Source organism: Octopus bimaculoides, chromosome 10 (genome assembly GCF_046866305.1).
Source record: "Octopus bimaculoides isolate indiv1 chromosome 10, ASM4686630v1, whole genome shotgun sequence".
Taxonomy (NCBI): Eukaryota; Metazoa; Mollusca; class Cephalopoda; order Octopoda; family Octopodidae; genus Octopus; species Octopus bimaculoides.
The window spans coordinates 16,393,830-16,412,920 of NC_142937.1; the positions used below are offsets into that span (position 1 = coordinate 16,393,830).

The 19,091-nt window shown below is 34.8% G+C and overlaps 1 protein-coding gene across 11 annotated transcripts in view; it reads left to right on the forward strand.

Annotated features, from left to right (window-relative positions):
* Positions 1-19,091, forward strand: part of LOC106879980 (extracellular sulfatase Sulf-1) — a 204,746-nt gene that overhangs the window by 8,912 nt on the left and 176,743 nt on the right. For 4 of the 11 annotated variants that reach the window (XM_052971048.2, XM_052971050.2, XM_052971051.2 and 1 more), the window contains exon 2: positions 8,864-8,950. The exons of 4 other annotated variants lie outside the window; for them this stretch is intronic. The gene's annotated coding sequence lies outside the window, so the exon portion shown is untranslated. Of the gene's footprint in view, positions 1-8,863; positions 8,951-12,418; positions 12,538-19,091 lie in introns of those variants that run through there. 3 more of the 11 variants (XM_089358412.1, XM_089358415.1, XM_089358410.1) reach the window with 2 other exon arrangements.

Genomic DNA, 19,091 nt, shown 5'->3' on the forward strand with positions numbered 1-19,091 from the left:
CTGTAGAAACTCTGCCAAATCAGACTGGAGCCTGGTGTTGCCATCCGGTTTCACCAGTCCTCAGTCAAATCGTCCAACCCATGCTAGCATGGAAAGCGGACGTTAAACGATGATGATGATGATGATATATAGATGTATATAAATAAATATATATATATAGATGTATATAAATATACATGCATATATGTATATATATATATATATATATATATATACACACACACACACACACACACACACACACACACACACACACACACACACACACACACACACACACACATATATATATATATATATATATATATATATATACAAGAAGAGTTTTTAACTCTTTCAGCCTTTCCTAGTAGCTGATATGTTGCATGGAGACGATTTTCTTGTGTAGCTTCGTTGGATTGCATAGAGTTCCACCGTTAATTTTATACTGTGTGTGTATACATATATATATATATATATATATATATACATACACACACACAGACATCTACATATATATATACATACACACATATATATATATATATATATACACACGTATATATATGTAGATGTCTGTATATATATTTATATGTATGTGTGTATATATATATGTGTATGTGTTTGTATATATATATGTAGATGTCTGTGTATATATATATATATATATGTATGTGTGTGTGTGTATATATGTATATATGCATACACAAGTATATATATATGCATATACATATGTTTATATGTATACATATACTTATGTATATATATATGAATATAAATATGTGTAGATCTATGCATATACATATGTGTATACGTATATATAAAGACAAAGCTAAAGTTACCTTCTCGAGTCATACCAACACAAGGGATGTTTCTCGATTTCATGGCGTATATATATTGCCTACCTGGATGTGATGCTGGTCTACCACAGGGTTACTCTTTTTTGCCAGCTGAGGAGACTGGAGCAATGAGAAATGAAGTGTCTTGCTCAAGAATGCAATACATTGCTTGGTCCAGGAATCGAAACCACAATGTTACAATCTTCAGTGCAACACTTTAACCTTAAGCCACACGCCCCCCACATACATATAAATGTTGAAATGTGTGTGTGTGTGTATATATATATATGTGTGTGTGTGTGTATATCATCATTATACACACACACACACACATATATATACATATACACACACACACACATATATATATATATATATAAATATATATATTTAGGCATATATATATATGTTTATATGTATGCATATACTTACGTATATATATATATGCATATAAATATGTGTAGATCTATGCATGCACATATTTTCACATATATGTGTATATATAAGTGCATAGATATATATGTATGCATATATATGCATATACGTATGCATATGTATATGGGTATATATATATGCATGTATGTATACATATATATATGTGCATGTTTATGCATGAATATATATTTGCATGTATATACATTCGTACATGTGTACATGTATATACGTTTGAAAATATAAATGCATATATATATGTGTGTATATGCATACAGGTATATACTTGAGTATGTATATGCATGAATATATATGCACATATCCATACATATATATGCATATGTATTCATATACATGCATGTATATGTGCATTTATATGCACATATATATGTATGCATTTATATATGCACATGTGTATACATTTCCCTGTGTGTGTGTATATATCTGGACGTGTTTGTATTTCTGCATATAGCTGTATGTGTGCAAATACATGTATACATCTATGTGTGTGTGCATGTATGTATATATATATATATATATATATATATATATATATATATATATATATATATATATATATATATATATATATATATATGTGCATATATATGTATATATCAATATATATATAAATGCATGCATATGTGAATGTATATATGCATGTATCTTTATGCATGTATCTTTATGCATATATACATGTATTTATATCCTCATGTACATGTGTGTGTATGTATGCACATGTGTATATATATATATATATTCTTTTATTCTTTTACATGTTTATGTCATTTGACTGGAGCACCTTGTTAAAGGATTTTAATTGAAGAAATTGACCCCAGGACTTATTCTTTGTAAGCCAAGTAGTTATTCTATCAGTCTCTTTTGCCAGAAGGTGTAGTTTAAAGAGAACATAAACACATTAACATTGTTCATCAAGTTATGGCGGGGAGGCATACAAAGACACTCATACATAAATGCACACACACACACACACACACAAATCCACTCACATAGCTTTGGTCAGCCTGTGGCCATAGTAGAAGACACTTGCCAAAGGTACCACACAGTGGGACTGAACCCAGAACCATTTGGTTGGGAAGCGAGCTTCTTACCGCACAGCTATGCCTACATCTTCTTACCACACAGCCACATACACAAGGTATATGTGTGTGTGTGTGTATATCTATGTATGCGTTATGTATGTATATATATACAGGGTGCAATGGGTAAATTGTTGCCATTTTAAATTTGTAATTTCGTGCATGCACATTGTTCGTTTTTGATTTTGTTGACTACAAAGTATAGTAGAGTCAGTTGGGCACTGTCTTTGAGAAAAACAGCACCATGACGCAATTATTTCTGCCAGAAATTTGGAAACAACATGCTGAACTGCTTGGCATTCATGCCGAAAGCTCCAGTGTTCGGGTGTCAATCTGAGGACAGTGCAATCTGAGGACATGTACGGAGAGTGATAAAAATCAAACATCCAGTCAGCATCATAGTGTTTGGAGTGATCACTAGTGATAGCGACGTTATGCCTACTTTTATCTTCCCATATGGCCTCAGACTCAACATGGAGGCTTACATTAAGTACCTGGAGGAGGTAGTGCTGCCCTGAGTCAAGAGGGTGGCTGTTGGAAGACCCTATGTCTGGCAACAGGACTCCTCACCATGCCACACAAGCAGGAGAATCCAGTCATGGCTGTCAGACAATTTCTGTGTGTTTATATACATATAAATATATGTATGTATGTGTGTGTATGATCATTGTCAGCATTATTAGTTAATGTCCGTTTCCCTTTCTGGCATGGTCTGAACTTTGTGACATATGGTGAGTAGAGTTGCCATGGTGAGGTCCAGTATCAGATGTGACACTTTTTACAGTTTGTAGCCCTTCCTCATATCAACTACTTTATGGAGTCTACTGGGTGCTTCTTCTGTGCCCCAGGCACTAGTGAGTTGCTAGGTTAGGTGCAAGACAGAAAAAGAGCAGGGAAAACGGGTAAAGAGAAAAGGTGTGTGTGTGTGTGTGTGTGTGTATTGATATGTCAATTTGTATATGTGTGCATATATGTATATATGCATGTGTATATGTATGCTTATATGTGTCTGTATGTGTGTGTGTAATATATATATATATATATATATATATAATGTATGTGGCAGTGAGTCATGGGCTATGACTACTGAGGATATGTGAAGAATTTAAAGAAATGAAGCCAGTATGTTTTGTTGGATGGGTCATATGCAACAGAGTGTAAGTGATTTGAGAGAAAAAAATGGGTATATCTAGCATCAGATGTAGTGTGCATGAGAGAAGACTGCACTGGTATGGCCTTGTAATGTGTATGAATGAGGATCGATTTGTTTGACTAAAAAATCCTTCAAGGTGGTGCTCCAGCATGGCTGTAGTCAAATGACTGAAACAAGTCAAAGAATAGAAAAATAGATAGATATGCAAATATTTGTATGGATAATGTGTGTATGTGTAAATATATATATATATATTATTTATTTGAGGATACAATACATATTTTTAAGTGCCACTAAAAATTTCGAGAAATATCTCAAACCATCAGGCACAAACCACATATATCTGTCTGTCTGTCTGTCTATAGATATGGCAATGGAAGATGGAATATACAAGAGTTTATTAATCACAACAATTGTTTTGACACATCTAGCATCGATCCCTCATGGGTGGGATACTCAACAACTGGTTCAGGAGCATCTGGCGGTGCAGATGTTTCTCATTAGGTGATAAATAGACACAACTCGTTAAAATAACTGTTCCACAATGTAACTTCTTGTTTTGTAGAAAGGAAAGTAGCCAGACAGAGGAAGTATCTTCATTTACATAGAAGATCAAAAATAAGATCACAGATGGAAAAAAAGAGATAGATAGATATACAAATATATGTATATACAAATACACACACACACATTCACATATATTATATATATATATATATATATATATATATGTATATGTGTGTGTGTGTGTGTGTGTGAATGTATATTTATGTTTATATATAGATTTGTATGTGAATGTATATTTATGTGTATATATAGATTGTATGCGAATGCATATTTGTGTGTATATATAGATTTGTATGTGCATGTATAGATTTGCTTGCTTATATACATGTATATGTGTATCAATGCCTGTGCATATCTTTGTGTATATATGTTGTATGTGTATATGGATAGATAAATGTATTTGTATATATATTGTATATTTGTATGTTCATGTCTATATATGTATTGTATATTTGTATGTTCATGTCTATCTATATATGTATTGTATATTTGTATGTTGATATGTATATATATATATAGATAATGTATTTGTGTATATATTCGCATGCAAATATATGTGTATGTTGACATGTGTATTTGTGTATATATTCATCTGTAGAAATATAAAAATGTATATATGCGAAAAGATAAAAAACCCACACACACGACTATGCAAACCTGAAGTGGGAACAATTTGCAAGTTAGAAATTCATGAAGAAGTAATCCTTTCCGGATTAGGATCATCAGTTTTTCTTCAGCAATAATAAATATCTGTGTTTCGTGTGTGTGTGTGTGTGTGTGTTCTCATATTGATTTCATTGCATTAGGGTCTAATAGCTCTTTTTAGCTGTTAGTTTACCCACGCAGATGATTTGTTTTTAGTGGTGTAGGCTTGTATACATCAAGCCACACTCTTTAGAAATGCTGAAAGTTGGTTTAAATGTTTGCCACAAACTGAATGAATAATATACCTCAGCTTTTTCTGTTAGTGTTCCCCATCTGGTTCAGTCACCTTTTCCATGGCTAAGAGCAGTGGTTTTCAACCAGGGTCACATGACTGTTTGAGGTCCATGTAAGATTTTGTTATTAAAATTTATGTGCAATTAATTGCTTGTACTTCTACAAAACACAAGATATTTGATTTTTCTTTATGCAATCTATAATAATAAAAGCGAAATTTTATCTGTCTGGGACCCCTGTAGCTCCGTATTCATTTGCTCTACATAGACATATACCTTTTTTGAATCAGGATGATCCTGGGATTGAAAACCTGCCCTTCGTTTGGTTCTTGAACATCCAGTATTGTGGTCTTAGGTTGCTATTTCTAGCAGGTAAAGCTTAGCTGATTCACACCATCTTGGTTGGCATTTGTCAGATGACATCGAAGATCAAGGGGGAGATAAATGATATTTGTTTCATGCATTTTATGTCGAGATAAAAAACTGTGGGACAAAGTGGCCAACAGTTGGAATTCAAATTGGGACTAGAACAGCAGAATGATTGCATTACAGAATTAATTCTCATCTGTCCTTACACTCTGATCAAACACCACCAGGGCATATAGTCATTATAAACATATTGTAGCCATGCTATTTAGCTCTCCTTAGTTTTGGACCACAGGCCCAATTAGCCCCCTGCAGGAGCTAGCTTAAAAATCCGCAGATAGTATGGCTTTTAAGCTAGTTCCTAATAAAACTTATAAAAATACAGTAGGGTGTTCTTTTTTATACACATTGAATAGTTGTGGAGGTCCAGTAGGGTAAAATGGGAACCAAAGGGGTCCATCAGCAAAAAAAAAATGATTGAAAAACCACTGGCTGAGAGTCCAGAAATTTCTAAGTTTTTGCACATAGGTATGTATGTATGTATGTATGTATGTATGTATGTATATATATATATATATATATATATATATATATATATATATATATATATATATACACATATATATGTGTATATATATATATATAAAAGTTTTAAATTTTTACATTTAAGAAAGAGATTTGACGCCGATATCCATATCAATGTATTTAATCCGATAAATCGTTAGTGGTTGATTATGGCGATGGCCCTGGACAGAGGTAGTGTGTGTGTATATTATATATATCATCATCGTTTACCGTCCGCTTTCCATACACACACACTACCTCTGTCCAGGGCCATCGCCATAATCAACCACTATTCACTAAGCTTTTTTTATTCTCTCTCTCTCTCTTTATGTTCTCATGTTCCCTTCTGTTGAAGAGCGTAGGCTCGAAACGTAAAAGACTTTCTCACCTTCCCGAGTGTTCAACCAATACACCTGTTTGTTGTTTACTCCCCTCTCTTCGTCTTTTTTTATTTGTAAATTCCAACTATATATATACATATATATATACACACAAATACATATATGTATATGTAAATAATGTATGTACATGTATATATATATATATATATATATATATATATATATATATATATACACACACATATACACAAACATATATGTATATATACTGCAGTTGGATGGCTGTTGACTCAAGTTTGTCACCCTTTGACAGATTTGCAAAAGTCTTGGTGATGCTACCAGTTTAATCTGACTTATGTATTGTGTGTTTGTATGTACCCTTGTGTTGACATCATCTGATGGTTGTAAACAAACACCACCTTCATACAAGCAATGTTGTTTGTTTCCAGTTTCTCATGGTGAACATGTCAGGCCAGAGGGAAATTATTACTTTGCTTAGAAAGAAGTTAGGGTTGGCAACATGAAAAGGCATCAAGTTGTAGAATATCTGTCTCTCTCCCCCATGCAAGCATGGAAAAGTGGACATTAAATGTAAGTGATGAAATTGGTTGTTTATGATGAGGATGTAGAATTTTGTACTTTAGTTTTTATTCTTTCATTGGTGCACCTGAAAAATGCTAAGTTTTAGATGATGTTTATGAAATAAAAAAGAAAAAAAGAAACAAACTATATCCAGTATTGTTTTCCATTGTTTTATATATGTGTGTATGGTGTGAATGTGTGCATAGATATAGTTATTTGCTGAATTGAAAATGCAACAACTTAGAGTAGAAACTAAGGAACAATCAAATGGAATGTAGCACAAGAGATGAACAGTTGGTGGATTTTTTAGTTTATTGTATTCAGAGTTATCTTGTGTTGACTTTGTTATAATGAAACAATGTTAAACGAGGTGTGCCTGTATGACATACTAATTATAAATACCTGATGCTGTACCAGGCAGTAGCTTCTAATCTTAACTGATTGGACGTGTTATCATGTACTTCTTAGTGTAAAAGATGGGCTACAGCAAATAAACTGCTCAATACCACAGATTTATTTGTCAGTTGCTTGACTTTTACCAGTTGAGCATTTCCCTTAGTTGCTGACAATATGTGCATCTCTGATGCAGGATGAGTGGGGGAGTATCATAGCCATATTTTGAGAGGAATTCTTTGTGGTTTGAATAATTCACTCCCTGTCCTTGGAAACGTGGGGGTTTCATTCATCATCCTTAAACAACCCTTATTCAGAGACCTTTTAAGTGGGAATGGGCTACTCAACCTGAAGAAAATTGTAACTGGGCTCAATCTGCGAGGTCATGTGCTGTTTATCTTGATACGAGGCCACCATGTTGTGCACATATGGTTGTGATGCATATGCCTGGTGTACCCTTATCAGATAGGTAATGGGTATACTGGGCTTCATGTATTTGTACCCCAATGTCACTTTGATGGCATGCACTGCTCTCTCACTCAATAATAATAATAATAATAATAATAATTTCTCATGTGGTTTTGTTCACAGTCATGCTGGTTATGGGAGGCTGATATGACAATTGTAGAGGAAGAGAGTGGGTGATGGTAGATGTTATATGTGGCTGAGAGAAAGTGAAAAATTTTCAGTTTTAAAGAAAATTGTTCTGTAACTTTCATTACACATTTTGTATCATAAAATGAAAGATTAGCAAGTATGTTTAATTTCACAAACACACACACACAATGACAGATACACAGACAAATGATATATCTTTTTTTTTTTTCTTATTGAGTCTGATATGTGATAATCAATCAATTACTGACAATGCACTGATGGTCATTTTAGAAAAAATACCTTTAAACAAAACAAGGAAAATAGTTTAATAATAAATTTCACACACACACACACATTCCATGGTAGGAAGTATTTTCAAAAGACAATAATTGAATATGACTGATATCAGAATTCTGAAGCAACTTCTCTTTAGCCAGTTCCCAACAGGAAGGTCAGTTGGAAAGCCAGTTTTGCACTTCAAAGACAAACTAAAAGACAATCTGAAGCAATGCAACATTCCATTTCTCTCCACCGTTAGAGTGCAACACTTTTTCACACAGCTGTCCTCGTCCATATGCATTGCATGACTGTGCTAACGCAGTTGTCTCCCTTGCACACCACATCTGATGCCTCTTATACCCAACTTTTCTCTCAAGATGCTTACACTGTCATGCATGGACAATGACACTGTGCATCCAGCAAAACATACTAGCTTCATTTCTTGCAAGCTTATGCATGTCCTCAGCAGTCACAGCCCATGTTTCACTGCCATATAGCATGGCTGTTTGCACACAGGCATCATACAGTCTACCTTTCACTCTGAGCGAGAAACCCTTTGTTACCAGCAGAAGTAGGAACTCTCTGAACTTTGCCCAGCCTATTCTTATTCTAGCAGGTACACTCTCGGAACAGTGTTTATATATATGTGCTTCACGTACACACACATACGCGCACACACACACACACACACACACTCATACACACACATAAAATCTCTTTTACTCTTTTGTAGGTTTCATTGAATGTGCTACGGGCATGCTGGATTACAACCTTCGAAGACTCAGTCGAACATATCGACCACAGTATATATTTCAATCTGGTATTTATTTTAACTTTATTTGTTGAATCACAAATTACATCTAGTCTGTATGTAGGGGTATCTTTTGTCTTTTACTTGTTTTGGTCATTAGACTGTGGCCGTGCTGGGTCACTGCCTTGAATTTTTAGTCGAATATATTGACCCTGTACTTATTTTTTCCTTTTTTTTTTTTAAAGTTTGGTACTTATTCAATCAAACTCTTTTGTTGAACTATTGAGTTATGGGGATGTAAACAAAGCAACATCTGTTGCTGGGTGGTGGTGGACATGGGGACGTGTGCACCCCACCCACACACATACATACAAAGAGTTCATGTTAACCAAATTCACTCAGAAAACTTTTGTCAGCCTGGGGCTATTGTAGAAGACAACTTGTCCAAGATATTGCACAATGGGATTGAATCTGAAGCCTCATGGTTGATGGTTGCAAAGCAAACTTGTTAACCACACAGCCATGCCTTGAGTAAAAAGAAAATGAATTAAGAAAACCAAAAAAAAAACAACCCAAAGCAAACAATAAAATAAGCAAAGATCTCCAAAGTGTGCATGGGGTGGGGGCAACCACCAGAATAGGAGTGGGGTTGTAGCATCCCACACAAAGCCTTAGATTACTCAGATGCATCAGAGGTATGCACCCTCTCACAGTTTTTTGTAATGATTCTTTGTCTCTGCCACAAGGGCAACATAATTATTAACATTAAAGTACAAAGATAACCACACACACACACACACGCATGATATATGTATGAAGATTTCTTACATTGGTACGAGACCATAAGATCTGCAGGGAATATCCAAAGTCAATTGAATTGACTAGAATATATTCTTTTCGATTATATTTTATTGATCTTGGGGGAAAGGAAAGACCAACATCAATTTTAGCAGTGATTGATCTCAGACCAAACAAACGAAAACCCAAATAAAGTGTGTGTGTGTTTGTGCATGTGTGGTGGGGAACAAAATCCAACAATATTCGGTTTATTTCAACAGTCGTTTTATGATGCTGTTGGATTCTTCTAATAATTATAATAATAGTTGTTACAAATTTTGGCACAAGGCTAGCAATTTTAGGAGATGGAAATTGTCAGTTTACATCAACCCAGTACTTGACTGGTATGTATTCTATCGATATCTTTTGCTGAACCACTAAGTTATGGGGATATAAATACATGAACACCGGTTGTCAAGCAGTGGTAGGGCACAAAGCCACACACACACATACATACATACATACATGCATGCATACATACACGCACACACACACACACACACACATATACATACATACATACATACATACATATATGCATGACGGACTTCTTTCAGTTTCTATCTACCAAGTCGACTCACAAGGCATTGATTGACTGGAAGCTATAGTAGAAAACACCTTCCCGAGTTACCATGCTGTGGAACTGAACCCAGAGCCATGTGGTTGGAAAGCAAACTTCTTATTACACAGCTACACAATAATATAAATTTAAATTTTACTGGAGTGGATTCTTCAAGGTGTTGCCCCAGCATGGCCGCAGACTAATAGTAAAAGATAAAAATAAGACTTTTGAATGTTTTTTTTCGTTTTCTTTAACTCCTCCTCACTTCCTCTCTGGATTTGAAGAATAATTCTAAAAACTTTTTAGAAAATGAATAAATAGTAGCAAAAAGAATAAGTAAGCAAACCGAAAAAACAAATTAGAGGGGGGATTAAAATTCCCCGAACTTTGAACGCGAACTCACTTCCGCCTACTTTACAATTTATTTGACCGATGATAAACTTCTTTCTTACAGCCCCAGATGTGTTTACGTGCGCGCCTTCGTATCTGTCGAGAAGTGTGTGTGTCGTGGAGATGTCTATGTCGGCATATGTACATGCTTGATTCTCTCTCTCTCTCTATCTATCCATCCACACACACACACACACACACGTATATGTATGCCCGCGTGACTGTGTATGTTTGTGTGCGTGACTGAATGCACATGTGTATGTCTGTATGTAATTTATTAGAGATGTTTTCCCCATCTTCATTTATAGTATTTCGAGCCCTTTAACAAAAAGAAAAAGAAAAATGAACACAGCACAAATAATGAATTGCTGTGTATAGAGAGTCGTCAGCCCACTATTCTCATGACATCGAAAGGCATGAATGTCACACAATCTCATTTTCATCCTTATAACTTTTGTATTAAGCTTTCTCCCACCCAATTTCCAATTTCCCACGTACCCAGTTCACTTCATTTTACTTTGCTATCCTTAAAGAAAGCATGAACGTCACTAAATCGTCCATTTTTCTCCCTTTTAAATTTATGCAACCTATTGCATGAACGCATGAGCATCACACAATCACATTTCCCTTCGTAGGATTTCACTTTGTTTTGTTTTTTTATCCACTCTTTTTGTCATTGAAAGGATAATTTGGGGACATAACAACAGATAAGGGACTCACCGACTTCGTTGTCACATAACTTTCTACGATTTCAAGGGTGTAGATTACGATTATGTTCATAGAATTAGTAAAGGAAAAAAAAAAAAAATTCGTTTTGAGGAGGTGCGGATCATTCTTCTGTCTCCCTACCACAAATTTCCGTAACTTTAACATTTTTCATTTTATTCTTTCTTAGAATTTAATGTTTGAAACATCAACGTTACTTAATCTACATTCTCGTAAATGTATTTCTGTAAAATTTCATTAAAACACATGCATTTTAGAGACAGGCGTGAGGAAATAAAGCCAGGAGCGGGTTCAGAATAATTCAAAACTTTTTTTAAAATCCTATCAACATAATCGTTATTTACTCTCTTGAAAACGCATTTCTGCAAAATTTCTCTTAAAGAACAATATTTTTCAGAAAGTTACAAGGAAACAAAATCGAGGTGAATGGGGCACTAATGTGTAGTTATATACAATTTTCATTATAAATAAGCACCGATTACCCAAAACAACAATTGCTGTAAAATCACTGAAATGATCGATACTTTCCGTAGCACAGTACATTTTATACACACAACCATCTTTACTTCATGTTCTTGAGAAATAAAGAATTGCCTGAACATCACATCTGTCACAAACCGAGCTAACGGCGGAGCTGCCTTTGCGGGGTAGCCCTACCTGTTAGAAATATCAGCCAAACCTCCTTCATATTACACCTTGCTACATACAGCCTTAGAAATTGGACACGTTAGATAATGTGGTCCTCGATTTTAGACGACTCGGTCACGACTGGAAAAGTCTTTGATTGCAGATGTTCTCGATGTCTTCGTTATACATCTATTTCGTAAAACTGGCGCTTTGTGGATAAATTGTATAAAAGCTGACAGGAGAAAAATTTTTAAACAAAATTTGTTCTTCAGCCACACTAGAATAGGATTAATTTGTATTAGTCTGTGTGTATTTAATACTCATCTGTCTATCTATTATACTCTACATTTGTGTCTTTATAACTATATCTTTTTGTTTGTGTCTGTTTATTGAAGGATGTTGAGCGCAAGATCATTTGGTCATAGAATCAAATCCTTGGACTGAGTGACACATTGTGTCTTTAAACATGGTACTTCATTTCCCAGTCTGCTCAGCCATAATAAGTGCCAGCCAGGTATCTGTGCAATTCTCTCTCTCTTTCCCACCATCTATCATATCTTAATTATTCTACAGAATTAATGGCGGAAAAGAATCAATATCTGCTTGTGACTACACAGGCACCAAAAGCAATTAGTGAAAGCATGGACCCCAGTGTCATGCAAATGGCACCCTTGCCATTGGCACATAACAACACCCATTACACTCTCGGAGTGTTGGCATCAGGAAGGGCATCTAGCCATAGAAAACCATGCCAAATCAGACTGGAGTCTGGTGTAGCCTTCCAGTGTGCCAGCATGGACAACAGACGTTAAATGATGATGATGTATGTGCATTTATCTTTTACTTGTTTCAGCCATTAGACTGTCGCTATGGAGGCATCACCTTGAACTCTTAGTCGACTGAATTAACCGCTTATTCTATCAATCTCTTATGCTGAACCACTAAGTTATAGTTGTCGAGTGGTGGTGGGGGACAAACACACACAAAGACTCACACACACAGATATATATACAACAGGCTTCTTTCAGTTTCCATCAATGAAATCTGCTTAGAAGGCTTTGGCTGGCTCGAGGCTATAGGTGCCATGCAGTGGGACTGAACCAGGAACCATGTAGCTGGGAAGCAAACTTACCACACTGCCAAATCATTACCAAACCATTTAGTTTGTGAGTGAGTGACAACTGGATATAATATGCTTGTATTTAAAAAGAAATATTTTTCAGACCCTAAACTTGAGAAGGATTTTTATGTATGAGTATGTCAGTTGATATGTCTACTCTTCCTACCTTCAATAAAGTTTCCACAATCATTGCTAAGATAGATGTCAGTATTTCAGTTGGTATTGCTTTCTGTTGCAATAGATATTCATGGTGATGCAATGGGGATGAACTGAATGGAGTTCACTGAGGGGAACTTCTATGCAGTCACTTAACTTGCTTGAAAAACCTACTGAAATTTCTAACAACTCACTACCTTCTGCATATCAAGTAATATAATTCTTAGTAGCTCTGAAAAAAACAGGATGATCATGGTTGGAATGTCTTTGATCAAAGGCCTGTTCAATCAGTACTGAACTGATCTTGAGTAGGGGTTAAGCAATCCTGCTACCAACATCAGTCACAAAGTTCTTGAACCCTTTTATAAGGTCCTGTTTGAATGAAAGTCAAAGTGATGACCTCTGCATCTATCCTGTATATACAGAGAGAAACCACTGAAAATACCTTCCAAATGCTTTTTATGTCAGTAGCTTACTTTGTCACTTTGAGCTATCAGGACACTGCATCCTTCAAAAGTTCCATTCTTCCTGATATTCACCAACACTACTCCTTATATATGTGTGTGCACCCTTTCCTCTTTATCATTATTTCACTGTTCACTTTTTTGTCATTTTGTGTTTTATTTTATTTGGTATCTCGTCCTTGAATGTCAATCTTCCATGCTGGCATGGGTTGGATGGTTTGTCAGGATATGGTTAGCTGGAAGACTGCATTGAGCTTCAATGCTTACTTACTTTGGCATAATTTCTACAATTGGATGCCCTTCCTAATTCCAACTACTCTACAATGTACTTGATGGTGTTTTGGTGCGGTGGCACCAGCACTTTGAAGGTCACGTTTACATGCTTCAGGATTCAATCCCATTGTTTGGTGCATTTGGCCAATGTCTACTGTAGACTCAAGTTGACCTCTATCTTATAATAGGAATTCATTTGAAGAAAATTATAAATGTGTATGTGTATGAAGAGATGAAGCAATTTTTTCTCCTTTTGAGGGATCTCTAGCAGCTGTGAGATGAGACACTCTAGTGGCCCAGATCGTCTGCCAAACTACTACACAATTCCTCTCCTACTTTCTCCAGGTACATCTACAGACCAGATTACACTCACCATTACCTTCTCTCTGCCCCTTCCCCCTTGAAATACTCATTTCTTTGCAATTCCCATACTCTACTCTCTGACCTCACAACTGCACTCGTCTTTTCTCCTGCACTGTTCCTCCTCTCTTCCAAAGAATCTTTGCATTTTTTTAGTTAGAAGTTCTTTAGTTCCCAGCTGCACCCAACCAAGCACTTGTCTGATGTGGTCACATCTGATGCATCAGTAACTCTACACTGTGGACTGATCCACTACATCCAAAACTTATGTGGACGATTGTTGACGAAACCGGTTATAAAAAATTTCGCCTTAAACATTTTTTGCTGTCAGAATATTCACCATGAGAAACCTTCATTTTGAATGACCTCATCATGTTTTTTTTTAACATTTAATGTTGTATAAAAACTTTAATGCTTTTATGAAAGCTTTTATTATTCTTTTTTTAGATTTAAAAAAAATGCTTTATCATTGTCCATACAATGAATTTTCCTATATGGTGAAATTTCTTACAGTAAATTTTCCAGACATGTATGAAACTCTCTGTAGAAAGGGGAGTTTATATATCTACATTTCCAGGGTCTCTGCATATATGTAATGCAAATGTATATGTGTGTATAGATCGTCATTCTTATTTAACATCTGTTTTCTGTGCTGGCATGGTTTGGCCAGTTTGACAGGATATGATGAGCAACAGGATTGTGTCGAGCTCCAGTGTCTGCTTTGACATAGTTTCTATGCTTGCATGTCTTTTCAAACACCAACCACTTTACAATCCGTACAGGGTACTTCTCTTGGGCTACTGGCATTAGTGAGCTCTTCAGGTAACTTACAAGACAATACAGTAGAAAGGAGAAAAAGTGGTAAGGGGTCTTTGTATGCCAGGTGTTGGGGCTAAAATACATGTCAGCGGCCAGTCCAGGTTATCTTGCTATAGAATAGATACATGGCTACCCTGCATCATATAGGGGTGGATGGGAGTAGCTGGAAATAATATAGAGATGTTTGTTTCTAGATGCCATATATATATAAAATTATATATATTATGAATTAATATTAAATGTGGTATATACATGAGAAGCATACAGTATGTATGTGCGACCAATATTATATATATATATATATATATATGTGTGTGTATATATATATATATATATATATATATATATATATATATGAGAGAGAGAGAGATAGGTAGAGAAATAGATATGTAGATATATTCTCATTTTTGAAAAACAGATACATGCGACCTACATATGTAAACATACATGTTTATATATATATTATTATTATATATATAGTGTATGATACATATACTGCCATTTATTATTTATTAGTATGTCAAGAAGGCTTATGTATGTGTGTGTATATATATCTTTATACATACACACATACAGTGTATGGCTCATATACCACCATATATTAGTATGTTAAGAAGGCTTATGTGTGTGTGTGTATATACATATACATATATATATACATATGCCTGTATGCTGGCCTTAGACTGTAAGTGTATATGCATATTCACATATGTTTTCCATATGGAAAGCAACTAAGAACTCGATGAAGGAAATACCTGTTTTTTTTTTTGTTTTTTTTCAACAGAGATATGATTTGATAATAAAAAGAAAGAAAAGAATTTTGCTTGAAAGTGCTTATGTTTTTGTTTTAATTATCATAATTAGAGAATATGCAGTTCCTATGATATCGTCTGCATTTACAAGATGTATTTGTACCATATGGAAACAATATGTAGTTTGCTTGTGAAAGAGAGTTTGGTAAATTCAAGAATTTTATGCAATATTGTGAAAGACAATGTTGAAAGCATACAGAAGCAGAGTTGTCTGTGTTGAGAGATAGACATGGCTATGGTTATGTGATTAAGAAATTTGCTTCCTAACCACATGGTTTTGAGTTCAGTCCTACAGTACAGTACTTTCTATGATAGCTTTTGTCTAACCAAAACCTGTAGGTGCAGAAATGGCTATTTGGTTAAGAAGCTTGCTCCTCAGCCACTTGGTTTTGGGTGTAGTCCTATTGTATGGCACTTGGGCAAGTATGTTTTATTATAGTCTCTAAGGTGACCAGTCTTGTGAGTAGATTTGGTTAATGGAGACTGAAAGAAGCCCATTATGTGTGTGTGTGTGTCACATTATTTGATGGTTGTAAACAAGTGTCACCATCATACAAGTGATGCTGTTTGCTTCCAGTTGTTCATGAAAAACATGTCTGGCCATGGGAAATGTTACCTTGCTTGGAAGCAGATGAGGGTTCGCGATATGAAGGGCATCTGGCCATAGAGAATATGCCTCAACAAATTACATGTAACCCATACATTTATAATTTATGTCATTGTTTGTCTAGACTGTTTGTCTTTCAAATTCTTGATATTTCTGGCAGAATTGTTAGCATGCCAGGCAAAATGCTTAGTGGCATTTTCTCTGTCTTTATGTTCTGAGTTTAAATTTCACTGCAGTCTTTCATTCTTTGAGGTTGATAAAATAAGTACCAGTTAAGCACTAGGGTTGATGTAATCAACTTATTTGCTTCCCTGAAATTGCTGAACACACAAACGCATGCACGCACACACACACACACACACACACACACACACACACACACACACACACACACACACACACTTATTTGGTTGGATAATTTTAGCAACAATACAGGCAAGCTTTATTTTCATATTTTCTACAATCTCACCAACTTTACCTTGACAAGAAGCAAAGCCATGTTTTGCCACTAAGGCTAACAATATTATTCTGTCTTAAGTTGCCTCAAATCTTTGAGTCAAATGTTGTTTTGGAGACCGTGCATGTGTTTTTTTTGTTTGCTTTTTTTTGTTTGTTTGTTTGTTCCCTCCCTTACTAACTTTTAGCTATAACTGGTCTCTTTTTCTCTCAGCTGATTGAAAGACATGACTGAGTCAGAAACACAAGCAAATGCCAACTCAAACTCCCTGTTCATCTTAACTAACGGCTTTGCACACACACGCACACACACACACATGCTTATTCTCTAAGTTTTCTCATTATCACAATACTGAAATCCCATGTCCTTTCCTGCATGTAGATTATTGACATTCATTTTCTGTATTTCATTTCAGTTGGTTTGTTTTTAAACTTTTGTCATGATATTGTTTGGAAGGAAGAATATATATAAATTAAAAGGAAAATGAATTTTACACAAGATTTGATACTCTGTCATTCTAGGAAGATATATTGACTATCTTTTACACATTTATACTCTAATCTCAATACCCTAGAGAGATTATTATCATTATTATTACTTTTTATTATTATTATTATTATTCTTTTTGTGGTTTACAAATGACTTTTTAATTTATTGTTGGGCTTGATTAGTCTACCCACTATCTTTTGTCTGGTTTGTGCGTCACTCTCCTCTAATTTTGGAAAAATAATCTCTCTGATATGTTTACCATGTAACTTTTTCCTTGAAAAAGTTTACCAAGTAAACAACTGCCCTTCACTTTTATTTTATTTTATTTTATATTTTTTTTTATTAGTATTTCTGTAATCACTTCTGATAGTGCAAGGCAAGCATTTAGCTTTTTTGTTTTTCCTTGTTTTGACAGGAAGTCGACTCGAATTTTCTTTTTTTCTTTTGGTGCATTATTAATGTAATTCCTTTTCTCACCGCCGCCAGCTAAGATAAACAGAAAAGTAAATGAATCTGAGAATATGTCGTATTTTGAAGGCCATAAAATATATTTTTGTAATAAATTCTATGCATCCAACTCATGTAAGAAACAGAAAAAAATAACCAACATTAGGAAGATGAAATTGTCAGATAAAGGTTGTAAAAGACCAGTATTGATGATGCGCTATTAAAGTAAATTGAAAATATTATTTACTTAAAAATGTTAGCTTAGATGCTTTTAGTGTGTCTGTACATTATGGAATTACTGTGTCAGATGAAGAATATATTGGGAAGCATTATGTTTAATTTAACCCTTTCATTACTGTGTTTTTGTTGAATGCACTATCTTTAATCCATTTAATTTTGAAAATAATGAAGAATTTAGCAAAATATCTTTGAAATTGTTAAGCTGCTGTTTGGAATATAAATTAACAAGGAATCTTGATGGAAGGTTTTAAATTAAATAATTTTAAAACATAAATTTTTGTATCTTGCAACTAAGAGTAATCTCAGGTAGGTTGGTACCAAAAGGGTTAAGTGATTCTCTCTGTGTGCAGTACCACTTTGTTTAAAATATAATAAACCTGTTGCATTATTTGTTGATTTAGCAGTTGAGCAAAAGAACTAGAGTTGATTTGTTCAACTACTGACTGCATAAGGTGGTGCTCCAGCATGGTCACAGCCCATTGCCTGATAAAAGTAAATGAATTAATCCTACTCCAACTCTAATGTTGCAAAAGAAATCAGGGCTCATAAACTTGAAAAATGGTGACAAATTAGGTGAAGTAAAGAATAATTTCTGACCTTTGATATATCTATAGATGAGGAAATTGTGTCAGATGCTAAATATATTGCTAAAATAATATTTGGAGAAAATTCCATACAAGTGTTTGACATGTTTGGATAGTTCCTTGTTGGCGTAATAGATTCCTTTGTTGACACAGAAGACTATCAGATCAGGTTTCGTGAAATCTTGCATGTTGCACTTGGTTATTTACAGTTAAGTCTGCTGAAATGGTTTACTACTATTG